Source organism: Mandrillus leucophaeus, unplaced genomic scaffold (assembly GCF_000951045.1).
Source record: "Mandrillus leucophaeus isolate KB7577 unplaced genomic scaffold, Mleu.le_1.0 Scaffold887, whole genome shotgun sequence".
Taxonomy (NCBI): domain Eukaryota; kingdom Metazoa; phylum Chordata; class Mammalia; order Primates; family Cercopithecidae; genus Mandrillus; species Mandrillus leucophaeus.
The window spans coordinates 629,536-647,925 of NW_012109663.1; the positions used below are offsets into that span (position 1 = coordinate 629,536).

Here is an 18,390-nt window from a genome sequence, read left to right on the forward strand (position 1 = left end):
TAGTATAGATTCATGGATTCCAGTTTTAGTTACTGAGTTTTCATTTGATAATATTATTTATCATGATGTGGATATTATCCCAGAATTGACCAGTTTTAGCCCTGGTAAGTAGGCTTCTGTATCCTTTTGACATATCTCCATCACTCATTGTATATGTTTTTTAGAGATAACAAAATGCTCCAGGTACCTTTTTTCATTCCATTAAATGAACTAGCCATTTCTTAAAGGACCCTTGATTTATTTTAATAAAGGATAATATTCATTAAAGGAATGAAACAATGATCTGGGTCCCCTGGAGTTAGCCATTTCTTAAAGAACTATTTATTTATTTATTTATTTATTTATTTATTTTTGAGATGGAGTCTTGCTCTGTCACCCAGGCTAGAGTGCAGTGGCACGATCTCCATTCACTGCAACCTCTGCCTCTTGGGTTCAAGTGATTCTCCTGCCTCAGCCTCCCGAGTAGCTGGGGTTACAGGCATGTGCCACCACACCCGGGTACTTTTTGTATTTTTAGTAGAGACAGGGTTTCACCATGTTGGCTAGGCTGGTCTCGAACTCCTGACCTGAAGTGATCCACCTGCCTTGGCCTCCCAAAGTGCTGGGATTACTGGCGTGAGCCACCATGCCCAGCCTACCCTTGATTTCTTTTAATGAAGGATACCATTTATTAAAAGAATGAAACAATGATCTGGGAGCTCATGTTCATCATTACCGAGGTGTCATTGCATTGGGAGTTTTCAGTAGAAAGAGCTAGGAAATGTATGTATGTATATATGCATGTACATGTGTATGTATGCAAGCATATGACTGTAACTATTTTTATTTCTGTATGTGTTTATGTATGTGTGTGTGTATTTTATACCTGACTTGATGCTGATACTTTTAATTCTAATCCTATACCTTGGGGTTCTTTTTATTTATTATGTATTTTTATTTTTAGAGACAGGGTCTTACTCTGTTGCCCAGGCTGGAGTGCAGTGGCTCACTGCAGTCTTGAACTCCTGGGCTCAAGCGATCCTCCTGCCTCAGATGCCCAGTAGCTGGGACTACAGGCATGTGCCACCCTGCCCAGCTAATGTTTTTTATTTTATGTAGATGGGGTGTTACTATGTTGCCCAGGCTGGTCTCAAATTCCTGGCCTCAAGTGATCTTCCCGCCTCGGCCTCCCAAAATGCTGGGAATACAGGCATGCCATGGTGCCTCGTCAAGATTCTTCTTAGTCTGCTTCCTTTACATGTTGAAAATTCCTTCTCAGATATTAAGAAATACAGCGTTTAATGTCTTCAACTCTTTCCTTTCTTCCCTCTTCCTTCTTGCCTTCCTTCTTTTTTTCCTTTTTTGCTTCCTCCCTTTCTTCCTTCCTTCCTTCAAGACATGGGGTCTTGCTACGTTGCCCAGACTGGACTTGAACTTCTGAGTTCCCACCATCTTTCCTCCTTAGATTCCAGAATAGCTGGGATTACAAACACGTGCCACTGCACCCAACTGCAGTTGTCTTCTAATTGGTCTCCGTGCTTCTTCACTTGCTCCCATATGGATAATTCCCTATATAAAACTAGAGAGATTTTCTAAAACATAAATCATATGTCTCTTCTCTGCTAAAAGTGTGCCAATGGCTTCCCACTAAAGTTAGAAAAAAAAATCTTTGAAACTAAAGATTGGACTATCTTAAAAGCAAACAGACTATATAACAGGCACATGTCTTAATCTGTTTGTGCTGCTATAACAAAATACCATAGACTGAGCAATTTATAAGCAACAGAAATTTATTTCCGACAGTTCTGGAGGCTAAAAAGTCCAAGATCAAGGTACCGGCACTGGTGCATGGTAAGACCTGCTCCCTGCTTCCAAGATGGCACCTTGTTGCCATGTCATCACATGGCAGAAGGTGGAAAGGCAAGACTCTCTTCAACCTAGAGCCCTTTTTAATAATGGTTCCAATGCCATTTAGAAGGGCAGGACCCTCATGACTTAATCACTTCCCAAAGTCCACATCTCTTAATACTATTGCATTGAGGATTAAGCTTCAACCTGAATTTTGGAGGGGACATAGCAGCATAGTAGACTTTTAATAAATATTCACCAATTGAAAGAATAAATTCGATTTCCAAAACAAATTGAAAATGAAGAAAGCCTCCCAAATGAAGAAAGTGAAGGTATACACTCTCCCATCTCTATCACACCCACATCCAAACAGCAGTTGCTCTTAGATCTAATATCAGCATTTTCAGAATTGCTTTGCTGTTGCCTCCATTCCCACCATGTATCATGCGCCCGTCATATCTTCAGTATTGCTTGCATTTTCACGATAGCTCCCTAACTGTTATTTCGGTTTCTGCCCTTGCCTCCCTTCACTCTATTTTCACAGAGGCCAGAATAATTCTGTTAAAAAATGCCAGATAACATCACTTCTCTCTTAAAACCCTTCAGTGCCTTTCTGTTTTACTCTGGGTAAAAGTCAAAGTGCTTTAAATGGCCAACAGGCCCTGTGTTCATTATCTGTTGCTATGTAACAAAGTACTCAAAACTTAGTTGCGTAAAACATACATTTATTATCTCACGGTTTCTGTGGGTCAGGCATCTGGGCCCAGGCTCTCTTGTATGGCTGCAATCAATTTATCAGCTGGGGCTGTAGTCATTGAAAGGCCTGACTGAGGGAGGTTCTTATTTCAAGCTCACATTGCTGTTGTCAGGCTCCGGTGCCCTGCTGATTGTTGGCTGGAGACATCAGTTCTTTATCATGTGGCCCAATCCATAAGGCTATTTACAACATGGTAGCTTGCTTCCCCCAGCTGTGTGTGTGAGGGAGAGAAAGACAGATATTCCCTAATGTCTTTCTAGTCTTTATGCTTTTCTATGGCATTTATTGTATCCAATATCTCATGTGTTTTACTAGTTGTCTGCTTCCTCACTTCTCTATCCTCACTATAATATTAGCTATAATAGAGCAGGACATTTTGCTTATTTCACTCACTATTTTATCTACAGTGATCAGAACAGTGTTAAACACATTCAAAACAAATAATGAATCAATTAAATAATTTCAGAAAAGATTTGAGGAGTCAAAAGCAGATATCCATCTGCTATGAAAGCCTGTAACATACAGAATTACTGTAAAAGGCTGTAGTGTATTCATGAAACAGAATCCAGAGATTACTGTAGAGGAGGAAAAAAAATTAGAACAGTCCTACCAAACATACACCAAAAAACAAAAAAAATTCAACAATATACAAAGAATATTATTAGTATTTAATATATATACACATAAACATGAAGACTGTCATACAGGCTTTATCATATATGATTATGTATAACCACCAATAATCACCAATTTTCAAGTTCAACTTTGGTCTTGGAGTCAATAATAGATCTGTACCCTTCATGCCAGCACTAGAGACCTGGGTTTTTGGTGTAGACTCAGCATTCCTTTCTTCTTTTAGAAATACATCGCACCTGAAAGGGAAAATGGTCAGCCCCACTGTATTTTTTTCCAGATTATGAGCTCCTCCTTAGAAGCCAGCCAAGCATGCCCAGGCGATGGGTTAGGGGCTACTGAGCTTTCCATGGTCTAGTGCAGTTTGCAGTCTTGCTGTGTTTCATAGTTGCCCCACAGAATTTATTTCGCTGTCAGCCATCGATAGCTGTATGAGTTGACATCTCAGAGGGTGACTGCCAAGTCTCTGGAAATGCTAATGGCCATGCTGATTAGGTTGGACAATGTGATCTTGTTTTGGGCATCAATCCATTGAGGTACAAGCTTCTCATGATGAGAAAAGAGGGTTTCCTGAAGAGAAGTAGATAGCATGCTCAAACTGCTAAGAAGGATGATGACAAAGCTCCTGCTAAGGCCATGGTTCTTTCAGGAAGTATCCTCATATTGTCAGCTTAGGCTATGGTTTGGGCTGTGAGATCTCATCTTCCTTCGTCTTCTGTGAACCCACAGGCTTGTCAAGACCTTTTTAGGAAGGAAGCTGTAAGTGCAGTCTGAGGGTCTGTCAGTTCTTTAGAAGCAGCTGGAGATATTAGGAAAATGGGCCAGGATTGTGGCTTCTTCAGACTGTGACAGAGAAGGACAGGAATCTTCCTCTGCTCCAAATCTCAGCCCCTCACTGTGTCCCTGCCCAAACAATAAACACATACATCCTTTTTATCACTTCTGCTTTTGTTTCTGCCTCAATTGTTTTTCTTTTATAAACTGCCAAGATCCTATTGGTCAGCATCCAATTCATTTAATTATGCAATCCAGTTATTTTGTATCACCTAGAAAAAGTAATATAAGACTGTCTTAAAATAAAAGACTAGTGACAATAAAGATGTTTTGCCCAACAGAGGCCATTGAAGGACATACTTCCTCTTTAAATCATGTGAAATTCATCCTGAAATGCTTTTCTCATACAGTACAGTCATTTCTTTCATATCTGAACCATAGCTGAAGTAGTAGATTCTTATGCTTTTCCTCCTGTCTCCTTTTTCCTTTTTGCAGCTCCTGGCCACAGTGGGAGCCATGATCTCTCTCCTTTATACGTGGCTGTATTCCCAGAGCTTTCATTTCCATGTGGCACATTTTTATGCTCATTTTGGGTAAAGATACCTGAAAGGTAAGGTAACTTTGTTTGTCTGGTGCTATTCTACTGGGGGAAAAGAGGTGGGGAGAGGTTTGCTGGTTAGAGTTCTAAAACTAATGGCAAAAACATTTTGCCAATTAACTTTGCACCAACCCAATATATCTGCAGACTTTTAAGTCTTAGCATTCAGCAGTAAACTGAGTCCATTTTAAAAAATATAGTATCTTTTGTTTACCTAGGAGCTGGTGTAGTGAAGGATGAAGAGAAGGCAATGCAATGGTTTAGGTAAGATGATGACATCTGCCAAAAAGCAAAACTCCAGAGTTACCTGTTCAGAAAGTACAGGTGGAGCATCCCTTATCGGAGCTGCTTGAGACCAGAAGTGTTTTGGATCTTGGATTTTTTTTTTTTTTTTGAAATATTTGTATTATACTAACTGGTTGAGCATCTCTAACCTGAAAATCCAGAATCTGAAATGCTCCAGTGAGATTTTTCTTTGAGTGTCATGTTGATACTCCAAAAGTTTCAGATTTTGGAGCATTTCAGATTTCAGATTTTCTGATTAGGAATGCTCAACCTATGCTTAAATAGAAAACCTTATGATTTTGGTGCTTTTTCCCTAGAGCAAAAATAAGCTAGAGATCTAAAATCTCTTAATATTAAAGTTTTGGTACCCTCTTTACTTTTTCCACTTGGTGATGAGGTAGGAGTACTGGTGGGGCTGTTGAGAGGGTGGGGCCAGTGCATTTTAAAACAGTCTACACAATGTAAGCAAACAGCAGATTAGATTCAAAAGAGTCAAAGTGGGGAATGTGGACCAATCTAGGTCAATATTCAGGATGTCAATAAATTTATTAACAATGCTCTGTGTTAACATTACTTTGGTTATTAAGGTTTTGAGCTCTTGACTATAAAACGTACACTAATTTGAAATTTACAAACTGGGCTATGTGTTAGAATCACCTGGGAAACTTCTGAAAAATACTGAAGCCCAGTTCCAGATTGATTTAAATGAGCAGAAAAAGTTCCCTAGAAGAGTGTAATATGCTGCCAGCTCAAACTACTCCAGAAGTCTATAATGGTTAATAAAGTAAACATGAACCAGCAGAAGAAGGCATTTCAGGAACATATTATAAAGCTTAAAATCGATATTCTGATAAAGTTCACCTGACAACAGAAGAAACACCTTTGAGAATCAGGAAGGGAGTGACATGGTTCCAAAGTGGCAAAGTGTCATTGGTGACTAACTGCACTTGACTGAAGCTCTTGCCACTGGGAGTATAGTCCATACACCCACAGCATTGGCATCGCCAGGTGGGTACTTGGTAGGAATGCTGCCTCTGAGGCCCTAATGCAGACCCACTGAAGTAGAATCTTCATTTTAATAAGATCCTGGGGTGACTGATATGCACCATCCAGTATTGTAGCCAACAGCCACAATGTGGCCATATAAATGTAAATGAACTAAAACTAAATAAAATTAAAATTTTAGTGCATAGTTGCACTGTCTACATTTCAAGTATTCAATAACCAGTAGTGGCTACTGTACTGGACAGTGCAAATACAGATCGATTCTATCTTTGGTAAAAATTCTATTGGAAAGTACTAGCAATTTACATTTATGTTTCAGCAACTGGAAATAGTGCTTAAGGGTCAGTTTACATGTTATTGAATTTCTAACATTCCCACATAGTCCTTTCCAGCATTTTGATTGCCTGTATATTTTGGAGAAAAGAGTATAATTATATCAATATTTGGAAAAGCTGATGAATTGATTTGAAACAAATATGTGATTAATTTTTTAAAAGTATTGTACTTGTTTCAAGTAAGAAAAACCTTTTTTTTTTTTGAGACAGAGTCTCCCTCTGTCACCCAGGCTGGAATGCAGTGGCGTGATCTCAGCTCACTACAACCTCCTCCTCCTGGGTTCAAGCAAGCCTCAGTCTCCCAAATAGCTGGGATTATAGGCACACACCACCATGCTCGGCTAATGTTTTTTGTATTTTTAGTAGAGACGGGGGGTTAGTCAGGGTTCTCTAGAGGGACAGAACTAATAGGATAGATATTTTTATATATAGGGGAGTTCTTAAGTAGTATTAACTAACACAATCTCAGGGTCCCACAGTAGGCCATCTGCAAACTAAGAAGCAAGGAAACCCGTCTGAGTCTCCAGGCTGAAGAACTTGGAGTCCAATGTTCAAGGGCAGGAAGCATCCAGCTTCCTGGGAGAAAGATGTAGCCTGGGTGGCTAAGCCAATCTAGCCTTTTCACGTTCTTCTGCCTGCTTTTATCCTAGCTGTGATAGCAGCTGATTAGATTGTGCCCACCCAGATTAAGGGTGGGTCTGCCTTTCCCAGCCCACTGACTCAAATGTTAATCTCCTTTGGCAACATCCTCACAGACACACCCAGGATCAGTCCTTTGCATCCCTCAATCCAATCAAGTTGACACTCAGTATTAACCATCACAAGCCCACCCCTTGTCAACTTTAACTGATACACATTTCCTGAGATCATACATAATCTTCAAATAAAAACAATAATAAGGTCATAATTATGCCTAGCGTAATGCAACTATCCTTCATATAACCAGAAACGCACCAATCCCCAGCCCAAATACTATTACATAAAGTTAATGACACTCAAATGCCGATATGAAGTAAATCTTTTGTCACATGATAAAGGAAAAAAGAAACAAAATGAAGTTATTTTCTTAGTACAAGTGTATACATGCACACACATGTTTTTAACAAAAGGAGGAGGAAATACTCATGACAATTACAGTCTCCATTTCTGCAACTGGTCACGGGGCCGTTGATGTTTACCTTCTTCTACTACCCATTCGTATTTCCTTTGCCTTCATCAAGCACCTTAGCAGGTCATGGTTTTTTTCTTGGTGGAGTGACCCAAACCTTCATTCCTGAATAGTCTGGGCCAACTACCTGGACTGGGCTATTGTAGTTTCCCATTGACCTAAATCACAGAGCATGATAATACTAAGCCCTAAGGGATCTCCTGTATTCCATGCATACTCTTCCTTACCTCTGTTGTGGAGTAGTGGGCTGATTTCATCTTGATAGTCCGGGTCAATCACCCCAGCCAACACTGTAACTCCCTTCTTAACCTGTGGACTTAAAGGTAGGAGGAGTCCAAAGTGTCCAGGTGGCAATCTTAACTTGTAGTTTAATGGAATCAGTGTGTCTCCTGGTGGCAACATTTCTCCCACTGGAACTAAGACCTCTAGGCCAGCAGAACGTAATGTCACAGAAACAGGAAGCAAAATTTTTGTTAGTGTATCACTAGGGGTGATGGTAAGTGGTGCCACTTCCATTTCCACCCCTTGATTCCTGGACCCATGAATCCTGGCTATGGGAGAAACAGTATCGTATATCGAATGCTGATTCAGAGCATACATGGCCTTTTGGAGAACTTTGCCCCAGCCCTGGCAAAGTATTGTCACCTAGTTGGCATTGTAATTGTGACTTCAACAGGGCATTCCACCATTCTATCAATCCAGCTGCTTCAGGATAATGGGGAACATGGTAAGACCAGTGAATTCCATGAGCATGAGCCCACTGCTGCAGTTCTTTAGCCATAAAGCGAGTGCCTTGGTCAGAGGCAATACCATGACAGTGGATAAGGCATTCCATGAGCCCACGGATGGTAGTCTTGGCAGAATCATTGCATGCAGGATAGGCAAACCCACATCTGGAGTAAGTATCTATGCCATTGAGGACAAACGTCTGCCCTTTCAATGATGGAAGAGGTTCAATATAATCAACCTGTTACCAGGCATCTGGCTGATCACCCTGAGGAATAATGCCTTATTGAGGGCTTAGTGTTGGTCTCTACTGCTGGCAAATTGGGCACTCAGCTGTGGCCATAGCCAGGGCAGTCTTGGTGAGTGGAGGTCCATGTTGCTGAGCCCATGTGTAACCTCCACATCTGCCGCCATGGCCATCTTGTTCATGGGCCCATTGGGCAATGATAGGAGTGACTGGGGAAAGAGGCTGAGTGGTGTCCACAGAATGGGTCATCTTATCCACTTGATTATTAAACAGCTCCTCTGCTGAGGTTACCCGTAGGTGAGCACTCACATGGGATACAAATATCTTCACAGTTTTTGATCACTTAGAGAGGTCTATCCACGTGCCTCTTTCTCAAATTTCTTTGTCACCAATTTTCCAATCATACTTCTTCCAAGTCCCTGACCATCTAGCCAGACCATTGGCTACAGCCCATGAATCAGTATATAATTGCATATCTGGCCATTTCTCCTTGCATGCAAAGTGTACAAGTAGGTGCACTGCTTGAAGTTCTGCTCACTGGGAAGATTTCCCTTCACTGCCATCCTTCAGGGATGTCCTAGAAAGGGGCTGTAGTGCTGCAGTTGTCCACTTTCAGGTGGTGCTTGTGTATCGTGCAAAACCAAGTGTCTTCTCTTAAAAAAACCCCTAGTCTTCTCTTCCTCTGTCAACTGATCATAGAGAACTCCCCATGAGGCCACTGGTGCAGGCTGGGGGAGAGAAGGCAGGGTGGCAGGAGTGGAGACCATGAGCATTTGAGCCACTTTCTCATGTAACTTACTTGTGCTTTCAGGACCTGCTCAAGCGCAATCACATAGGTACCACTTCCATTTAATAATGTAATGCTGCTATGCATGACCTACTTTGTAGCTAAATGGGTCATAAAACACTCAGTTCATGATAGGCAGTTCTGGTTACATGATGACTTGATGACCCATCATCAAACGTTCAGTTTCCACCAAAACCCAGTAATAGGCCAAGAGCTGTCACTCATAAGGAGAGTAGTTATCTACAGAAGATGGCAGGGCCTTACTTCAAAATTCTGGAGACCTCCACTGTGATTCATCTATGGGGTCTTGCCAAAGATTCCAAACAGCACCCCTATCTGCCACTGACACCTTAAGCACCATTGGATCTGCTGGGTCATACGTCCCAAGCAGCAGAGCAGTTTGCAGAGCAGCCTGGACCTGTTGCAGAGCCTTCTCCTGCTCTGGACCCCTCTCAAAACTGGCAGCCTTTCGGGTCATTGGATAAATGGGCCAGAGTAACACACCCAAATGAGCAATGTGTTGCCGCCAAAATCCAAATAGGCCCCCTAGGCATTGTGCCTCTTTCTTGGTTGTAGGAGGGGCCAAATGCAGCAACTTATGCTTCACCTTAGAAGGAATATCTTGACAGGCCCTACACCACTGGATCACTAGAAATTTGACTGAGGTAGAAGCTGTCTGAATTTTTGTTAGCTGTTTTTCCCATCCTCTGGCATGCAAATGTCTCACCAATAAGTCCAGTGTGTTTGTTACTTTTTGCCCACTGGATCCAATTAGCATAATCTCGTCAATGTAACAGACAAGTATGATACCTTGTGGAAGCAAAAGGTGATCAAGGGCTCTCCAAATAAGATTATGACACAAAGGCAGAGAGTTGATATACCCCTAAGGTAGGACAGAAAAGGTATATTGTTGGCCTTACCAGCTGAAGGCAAATTGCTTCTGGTGGGCTTTCTGGGCAGGAATGGAGTAAAAGCCATCTACCAAGTCAGTGGCTGCACACCAGGTACCAGAAGATGTGCTAATTTGCTCAAGCAATGAAACGACATCTGGTACAGCAGCTGCAATTGGAGTCACCACTTGATTAAGCTTACAGTAATCCACTGTCATTCTCCAAGATCCATCTATCTTCTGCACAGGCCAAATAGGAGAGCTGAATTGTGATGTGGTGGGAGTCATCACCCCTGCATCTTTCAAGACTTTGATGGTGGCACTAATCTCTGCAATCCCTGCAAGGATGTGATATTGTTTTTGATTTTCTATTTTTCTAGGTAGAGGCAGCTCTAATGGCTTCCATTTGGACTTTCCCATTATGATAGCCCTCACCCTACCAGTCAGGGAGCCAATGTGGGGGTTCTGCCAGCTACTAAGTATGTCTATGCCAATTATACATTCTGGCACTTGAGAAATGACCACAGGATGAGTCCAGGGACCCATTGGACCCCCTGTATATTGGACCTGAGATAAAACTCCATTAATTACGTGACCTCCCTAAGCCTCTACTTTAACTGGAGGACCACTATGACGTCTTGGGTCTACTGGAATCAACTTCAGCTCAGAGCCAGTGTCCAGTAGTTCCCAAAATGTCCGATCATTTCTTTTCCCCCAATGCAGTTACCCTGGTAAGAGGCCAGAGGTCGATTTGAGGAAGGATGGGAGAAAAATTAACGTAAGTTGTCAGTAGTGTAGTGGGGTCCTTCCTTAAGGGTACCTGTCCTCCCCTTCATTCAGGGGGCTCTGAGCCTGTAAACTGGCTGAAGTCTGGAAATTGATTGAGGGGTCATGATTCTCTGTTTTTATAATTCAAATTGGTCTTTTGTCTATTCCACCTGGAAGTTTTCTGCTTATATAAATTGAGTAGGAATGCAGTAGGCTTCCTATCAATTTCTCTTCTAGGAACACCGTGATTAGCCAATGTGAGAGCTCTACACAAGTGAGACTATTCTGATTGCTGCTTTGCCTCTGCTATCCATTACGGTAGCTACACCCACCTTGCTTTTGAGGGTTAAGTGACATCACTTGGCCTCTGCCACCTTGGGATCCAATTATTCTCATTGTATTTAAGTTTTGTAGTTGAGTGACTACAGCTCCCACTGTTAGATCTGGCATACAGAGAAGAGCAATTACAGGGCTCTTCAAAGATGCAGGTGCTGCCCTCACAAATCTATTTTGCAATGCATTGGTCAAAGGTATATCTTCTGGACCCTCCCAACTGAAATGAATAGGTCTAAAGTGACTAATCACCTCCAGCATCCTAATCTCCCTAGGCCTTTGGATCCCTTCCTCTACATTAAACCAAGGGAGATCAGACATTTCCAGCTTGCTCACAGTAGGGCATCTTTTAATCCATATTTCAGCTAACTAAGCAAATAAACTATTGAACCTTTTTTTTAACTCCCCAAGCTGCAACATTAAATGCAAAATCCCTGCTTAGTGGACCCAAATCAATAAATTCAGCCTGATACAACTATATTTTTTCCAACATTATACTACACCCTTAATATCCATTCCCATGCCTGTTCTCCAGATTTCTGTTTACATAAATTATAAAACTCAAGCAGTTCTTTTCGAGTGTAGCACATCTCCTCCTGGATCACACTCTGAACCTCACCTCTAGGGGCCTGCCAGGACTTTAGTTATAGGTCTAGAGGCAAACAGGGGTGTTGCGGGTGGCTCCTGAGGAGAATCAACATTATCTTGCCTGGTAACTGCCTCAGGGTAGGCCATCACTGTTGCCTCAGGCAGCATAGGGTTTACCTCCTCAGACAAAGGTGGAAAGACTGATGCAGCATGAGTTGGGGAGGGGATGTTGCCACTACTGGGGATGTGGCAACTGTTTCCTCTGGCAAAAAAGGTTCATCAGAGTTTACAAGCTCAGTGTCCTCAGTTTCATCAGGACCCCACCATACATCCCCATTCCAAGTTGCAGGGTCCCATTCTTTTCCAATCAATGCCCTCATTTTAAGAGGAGACACCTGACGGGACTCTGCCTGCACCTATCATTGCAGGTCAGCCACTCACATGATAAGAGCTTGTGTCTATTTTTCCACAATTTCAGTTCTTTCTCTACAGGAGATAAGACTCACTCAAGACAATCTTGGCACATTTGATGCTCAATATCTGCTTCTGAAGTCAGGAGTTAGACTCCCTAACTTCATAATTTTCTTTCATCACTTTGTCCACTGAACTTAGGAGCAACCAAACAACTTCATTATGTTCCTTGGTTCTTCATGTATGGTCAAAGGTATTATGTGTAGAGTCACTAGACTCCTTGTCTCTCATGAACAGTGAATCAGGAGTGTCAAATGCATATATTTTGCATAATTCTCTAAAGAGTTCATGCCAAGGACTATCAGTGTTCTCCATAGTTTTAGAAGTAGAGTCCTTAGCATTTTGGAGTCTAATCATATTAAGCAGTGAACTCCATAAACCCCAAAACCATCCTTAATATTCTGCTCCTCTGGAACCACTCTTGGTACCAAAATCTGTATTAGTCAGGGTTTTCTAGAGGGATAGAACTAACAGGATATCTATCTATCTATATCTATACATAACAGGAGATATATATATATATATATGTGTGTGTATATATATATCTATATATATGTTATTAAGCAGTATTAACTCACCCAATCACAAGGTCCCACAATAAGCCATCTGCAAGCTGAGCAGCAAGGAAGGTAGTCTGAGTCCCAAAGCTGAAGAACCTGGAGTTTGATGTTTGAGGGCAGGAAGCATCCAGCATGGAAAAAAGATGTAGGTTGGGAAGCAAAGCCAGCTAGCCTTTTAATGTTCTTCTGCCTTCTTTTATCCTAGCTGCACTGGCAGCTGATTAGATTGTGCCTACCCAGATTAAGGATGGGTCTGCCTTTCCCAGCCCACTGACTCAAATGTTAATTTCCTTTGGAAACATCCTCACAGACACACCCAGGATCAATACTTTGCATCCCTCAATCCAATCAAGTTGACACTCAGTATTAACCATGACACAGGGTTTCACCATTTGGCCAGGCTGGTCTCGAACTCCTGACCTCAAATGATACACCCACCTAGACCTTTCAAAGTGCTGGGATTATGGGCATGCCACCATGCCTGGTCAAGAAAAGCATTTTTAATGAAGGAGTCTTATTATTGTTTGGCTAGATATATGGTAAGATAGAAGTAATGGTTTCTAGTAATAGTCTTTATTGGTGCTGTCGTTGGTTTTATGAAGGGGATGCTTTTTTACAAGGTTGTTTCTTTGTTTTCTATAGCATGCTTCCCCCCATCACCAGTCCCCTTTCTTCTCCTTTCCTTTTTAGACAAGCCTCCCAGCAGGACCATCCTGGTGCTGCCTTTAACCTTGCAGTAGGAACACTGAAAAACATGACTGACTCCATGAAAGCAGGGTAATAAAATTCACTGTCTTTTCCCTTCTAGCTGACATGTCATTCTTTCCAAACATGCCCTTCATATACTACCTGCAATTCACAGGCAAAAACATTTTCTATACAGCTCACTTTCTACTCTTGCCTTTCTATGTTCTTACGCTGCTGAGTTACAATAAAAGTCACAAAGCAAGGGAATACAATATTCATATATGTGCATATATTCCACTGACTAAATTCTTCAGGCATTCTGTGAGCCTGAGATGAAATGCTGGGTTATTTCATGGTCCTTACACTCTCCTGTGAATTCTTATAGCCCCCTTGAATACCATCTTTACAGCCTTACTGCATTTTCTTATAAACAGAATAGAACAGACATGAATATAAGGTAGAGAACTCTCTTTGGGCACAAATATCTTCAGTGTCTATTGGACTAATCCTCTTGATTACTCACAGTTATAAAAATAAATATACCACTAGTTTCTCTGGAGAAGATTTTCTTAATGTTTTTTAATAGTTCATAGTCTATGACATTTTTATGCAGCTATTTTGAGTCAGACACATTTTTTGATAGGGTCCCAAAAACAAACCATTAAACTTTCAGCTTGTTTTCTGTTTTTTTTTTTTTTTTTTTTAAAGTAATGCAACTAGCATCTACTTCATTTCCAATTAATGTGTACAACCACCTCCTGCCACTCTAGCATTTAGTCTTCTACCTCAGGCTAAGAGGTAGACCAGTTTTAGAAAAAAAGGTTCAGTAAGGCACTGAGGATGGGGCGGATCTTGGGAATTTGTATAATAGTCAGGGATGTTGGCTGCATAATTGGTAACAAAATTTTGAAATGACCATTTTGAGGCAGCCAAGTCAAAATGGCGAAGCCAATATGTTCTGTTTTGCAACTGACAGTTACCAGATGGGAGGTTGTATGGAATCCCTCTCCAGTTAGCACTCCCAAACCAAAATATAGAATTTCCTTGCAAGAGAGGGATGCCTCAGACATTACATAAGATTCTTGGCTAGAAAAACTTCTCTAAATAGGGCAAAATAATCTAGTTAGGCTCTGATGTTTTAAGAATATTTATTTGGGTAGCTCTGATTTTATTATGAAGATTCTTGTATTAGTCCATTCTCATGATGCTATGAAGAAATACATGAGACTGGGTAATTAATAAAGAAAAGAGGTTTGACTGACTCACAGTTGTGCATAACTGGGAAGGCTACAGGAAGCTTACAATCATGGCAGAAGGAGAAGCAAACACGTCCTTCCTCACAAGTTGGTAGGAGAGACAAGAATGAGAGCTGAGCAAAGGGGGAAGCCCCTTATAAAACCATCAGATCTTGTGAGAACTTACTATCACAAGAATAGCATGGGGAAAACCACCCCCATGATTCAATTACCTCCCACTGTGTCCCTCTCATGACACATGAGGATTATGGGAACTACAAGTAAAGATGGGGATGTTCCATACCATATCATTCTGCCCCATCCCCTCCCAAATCTCATGTCCTCACATTTCAAAACACAATCATGCCCTTCCAACAGTCCCCCAAAGTCTTAACTCATTCCAGTATTAACTCAAAAGTCCAAATCCCAACTCTCATCTGAGACAAGGCAAGTTCCTTCTGCCTACGAGCCTGTAAAATCAAAAGCAAGTTAGCTACATCCTAGATACAATGGGGGGTACAGGCATTGGGAAAATACACCCATTCCAAAATAGAAAACATGACCAAAACAAAGGGGCTACCAGCCCTATGCAAATCTGAAATCCGATAGGGCCCTCCTTAAACCTTAAAGTTCCAAAATGATCTACATCAATTGCATGTCTTATATCCAGGTCATGCTGATGCCAGAGGTGGGCTCCCACAGCCTTGGGCATCTCTGCCCCTATGGCTTTGTAGGGTACAGCCCCCCTCCCGGCTCCTTTCACGGGCTGGCATTGAATGTCTGTGGCTTTTCCAGGTGCACAGTGCAAGCTGCCAGTGGATCTACCATTCTGGGGTCTGGAAAATGGTGCCTCTCTTCTCATAGCTTCACTAGTCAGTGCCCCAGTGAAGACTCTGTGTGGGAGCTCTGACCCCACATTTCCCTTCTGCGCTGCCACAGCAGAGGTTCTCCATGGGAGTCCTGCCACGTAGTAAACTTCCGCCTGGACATCCAGGCATTTCCGTATATCCTCTGAAATCTAGGTGGAGGTTTCCAAACCTCAGTTCTTGATTTCTGTGCACTCACAGGCTAAACACCACATGGAAGCTGCCAAGCTTGGGGGCTTGTGCCCTCCAAAGCCATAGCCCAACATGTACCTTGGCTCCTTTTAGCCATGACTGGAATGGCAGGCCACAGGGCACCCAGTCCCTAGGCTGCACACAGCAGGGGGTTCCTGGGACCAGCCCAGGAAAGCATTTTTTTCTCATGGGGCTCTGGGTGTGTGATTAGGAGGGGCTTCCACGAAGGTCTCTCTGACATGTCCTGGATACAGTTTCCCCATTGTCTTGGTGATTAACATTGGGCTCCTTTTCACTTATGCAAATTTATGCAGTGCGCTTGAATTTCTCCTCAGAAAATGGGTTTTTATTTTCTATCACATTGTCTGGCTGCAAATTTTCCAAACTTTCATGTGCTGTTTCCTCTTGAACATTTTGCCACTTAGAAATTTCTTCTGCTAGATACCCTAAATCATCTCTCTCAAGTTCAAAGTTCTACAGATCTCTAGGGCAGGGGCAAAATGCCTCCAATCTCTTTGCATGGCAAGAATGACCTTTACTCCAATTCCCAACAAGTTCCTCATCTCCATATGAGACCACCTCAGCCTAGACTTCCTTGTCCATATCAATATTAGCAGTTTGGTCGAAGCCTTCCAACAAGTCTTTAGAAAGTTTGAAACTTTCCCACATTTTCCTGTCTTCTTCTGAGCCCTTCAAACTGTTTCAGCCTCTGCCTGTTACCCGGTTCCAAATTTGCTTCCACATTTTCAAGTATCTTTACAGCAGTGCCTCACTCCTGGTACCAATTTACTATATTAGTTTGTTAATGCACCACTCTGAAGAAATACCCGAAACTGGGTAATTTATAAAGGAAAGAAGTTTAATCGACTCACAGTTCTGCATGGCTGGGAAGGCCTCAGGAAACTTACAATCAGGGCAAAAGGGGAAGCAAACACATCCTTCTTCATAAGGCAGCAGGAGACAGAAGAATGAGAGCTGAGCGAAGGTAGAAGCCCTTTATAAAACAATCAGCTATCATGAGAACTTACTCACTATCATGAGAATAGCATGGGGGAAACTGCTCCCATGATTCAAATATCTCCCACTGGGTCCCTCTCATGACACGTGGGGATTATGGGAACTACAATTCAAGATGAGATATTGGTGGAGACCCAGCCAAACTATATCAGAACTCATGATGAAACCCAGGTGAAATGGCATGTGTTTCCCTCATTACCTTACAATGAGTTTAAACAACTGTTACTCTGGCTCTTAACTCAAACTCTTGAATGTGCAAGTGCTTTTGGTTTACTCTTTCTTAGCACTACTAAATAACAGTTTCTTCTAGGGATGTAGAAATGCTTCTTAATGTTGCTGCAAAACGGGGGATCCAAGAAGACGAAGAACTTCTGGAGAATGTTATTTGGACTAAAAGCAAGCTCTTGCCAACTGCAAGAACCGGGAGTTTTTATAAACCATAATGCATGTCCTGCATCCTCTTCCTGGAACATAGGATGTTCTGCTCTCACTTGTCCACTGTGGCCCTGCAATGCTTTGTGGCACTTTCAATGGAAGCTCCTTTTACTTATAGTCTCATATGCTACTGTAGCATTAATTTGCTGCTGCAGCATTAATTTGCTGGTTAAAATCCTTTCAATGAAGTGTTACTTATATGTTTTCCTGGGATTTGAGTTTGACCTCTTCTGGATAGAGGAGTACTTTATTTGGGTTTCATTACTGCTCACTTCAGCTAAAGTTGCATTCAAGCCAGTGAGCATTCTATAACGTGGTAAGTGGAAAATAACGAAGAAACTTGTCACACCAGAGACTGGCTTCTTGGATGTGTTAGTTGGCAGATCCACTGAAAGAGCTAAACTCATCATTAGCCAAATCTATGACATGTGATGTTCTGCCTAAAATAAGTCTGTTTTCATTTCTCTCCATTTCAATTTTCTGCTCTATTAGGTTTCTATGGTATTTTATTACATTCACTTTCTGTATTACAAAAAATCCTTTATGGGGGTAAAAAAGATTGGTATTGTTGTCAATGAAAGGGAAAAGGATAAAGTATAAGACCTAATATTGACTGACCATCTGCCACATGCAAGATATTTTTTTAGCTGTTATATATATATGTGTGTGTGTGTATATATATATATTCATATTTGAGACTGAGTTTCGCTCTTGTTGTTCAGACTGGAGTATAATGGCATGATCTTGACTCACTGCAAGCTCAGCCTCCCAGGTTCAGGATATTCTCCTGCCTCAGCCTCCTGAGTAGCTGGGATTACAGGTGTGCGCCACCACGTCCAGCTAGTTTTTTCATTTCATGCTATTCTCATGATTTTTCATGTCATGGGGTTTCACCATGCTGGTCAGGCTGATCTTGAACTCCTGACCTCAGGTGATCCACCTGCCCTGGCCTCCCAAAGTGCTGGGATTACAGGAGTGAGCCACCACACCCGGCCTGTTTAACAAATATTTTAACATTCACTAGTTACAAAAGCCTTATAAGTCTTATAAGTCTTATAAGGTGGATCTTATCGTAACTCCCATTTTACAGAGTGAAAACAGGTGTAGAGAAGTTGTGATATGTGCAAAGTCACAGAGCAAGTGACAGAGTGGGGTTTTTAGTGCTGGCAGTCTGATTCTAGAGTCAACATTCTTAACCAGTTCTACC

General features: G+C 41.8%; 1 long non-coding RNA gene across 1 annotated transcript in view; it reads left to right on the plus strand.

Moving 5' to 3' along the window:
• The window catches only part of LOC105531447, an 84,549-nt gene extending 67,312 nt beyond the window's left edge, over nucleotides 1-17,237 (plus strand). The window contains exons 2-4 of the long non-coding RNA XR_001004803.1: nucleotides 4,808-4,853; nucleotides 13,442-13,528; nucleotides 17,059-17,237. This is a non-coding gene — a long non-coding RNA (uncharacterized LOC105531447). The remainder of the gene's footprint in view (nucleotides 1-4,807; nucleotides 4,854-13,441; nucleotides 13,529-17,058) is intronic.
• The last annotated feature ends 1,153 nt before the right edge of the window (nucleotides 17,238-18,390 follow it).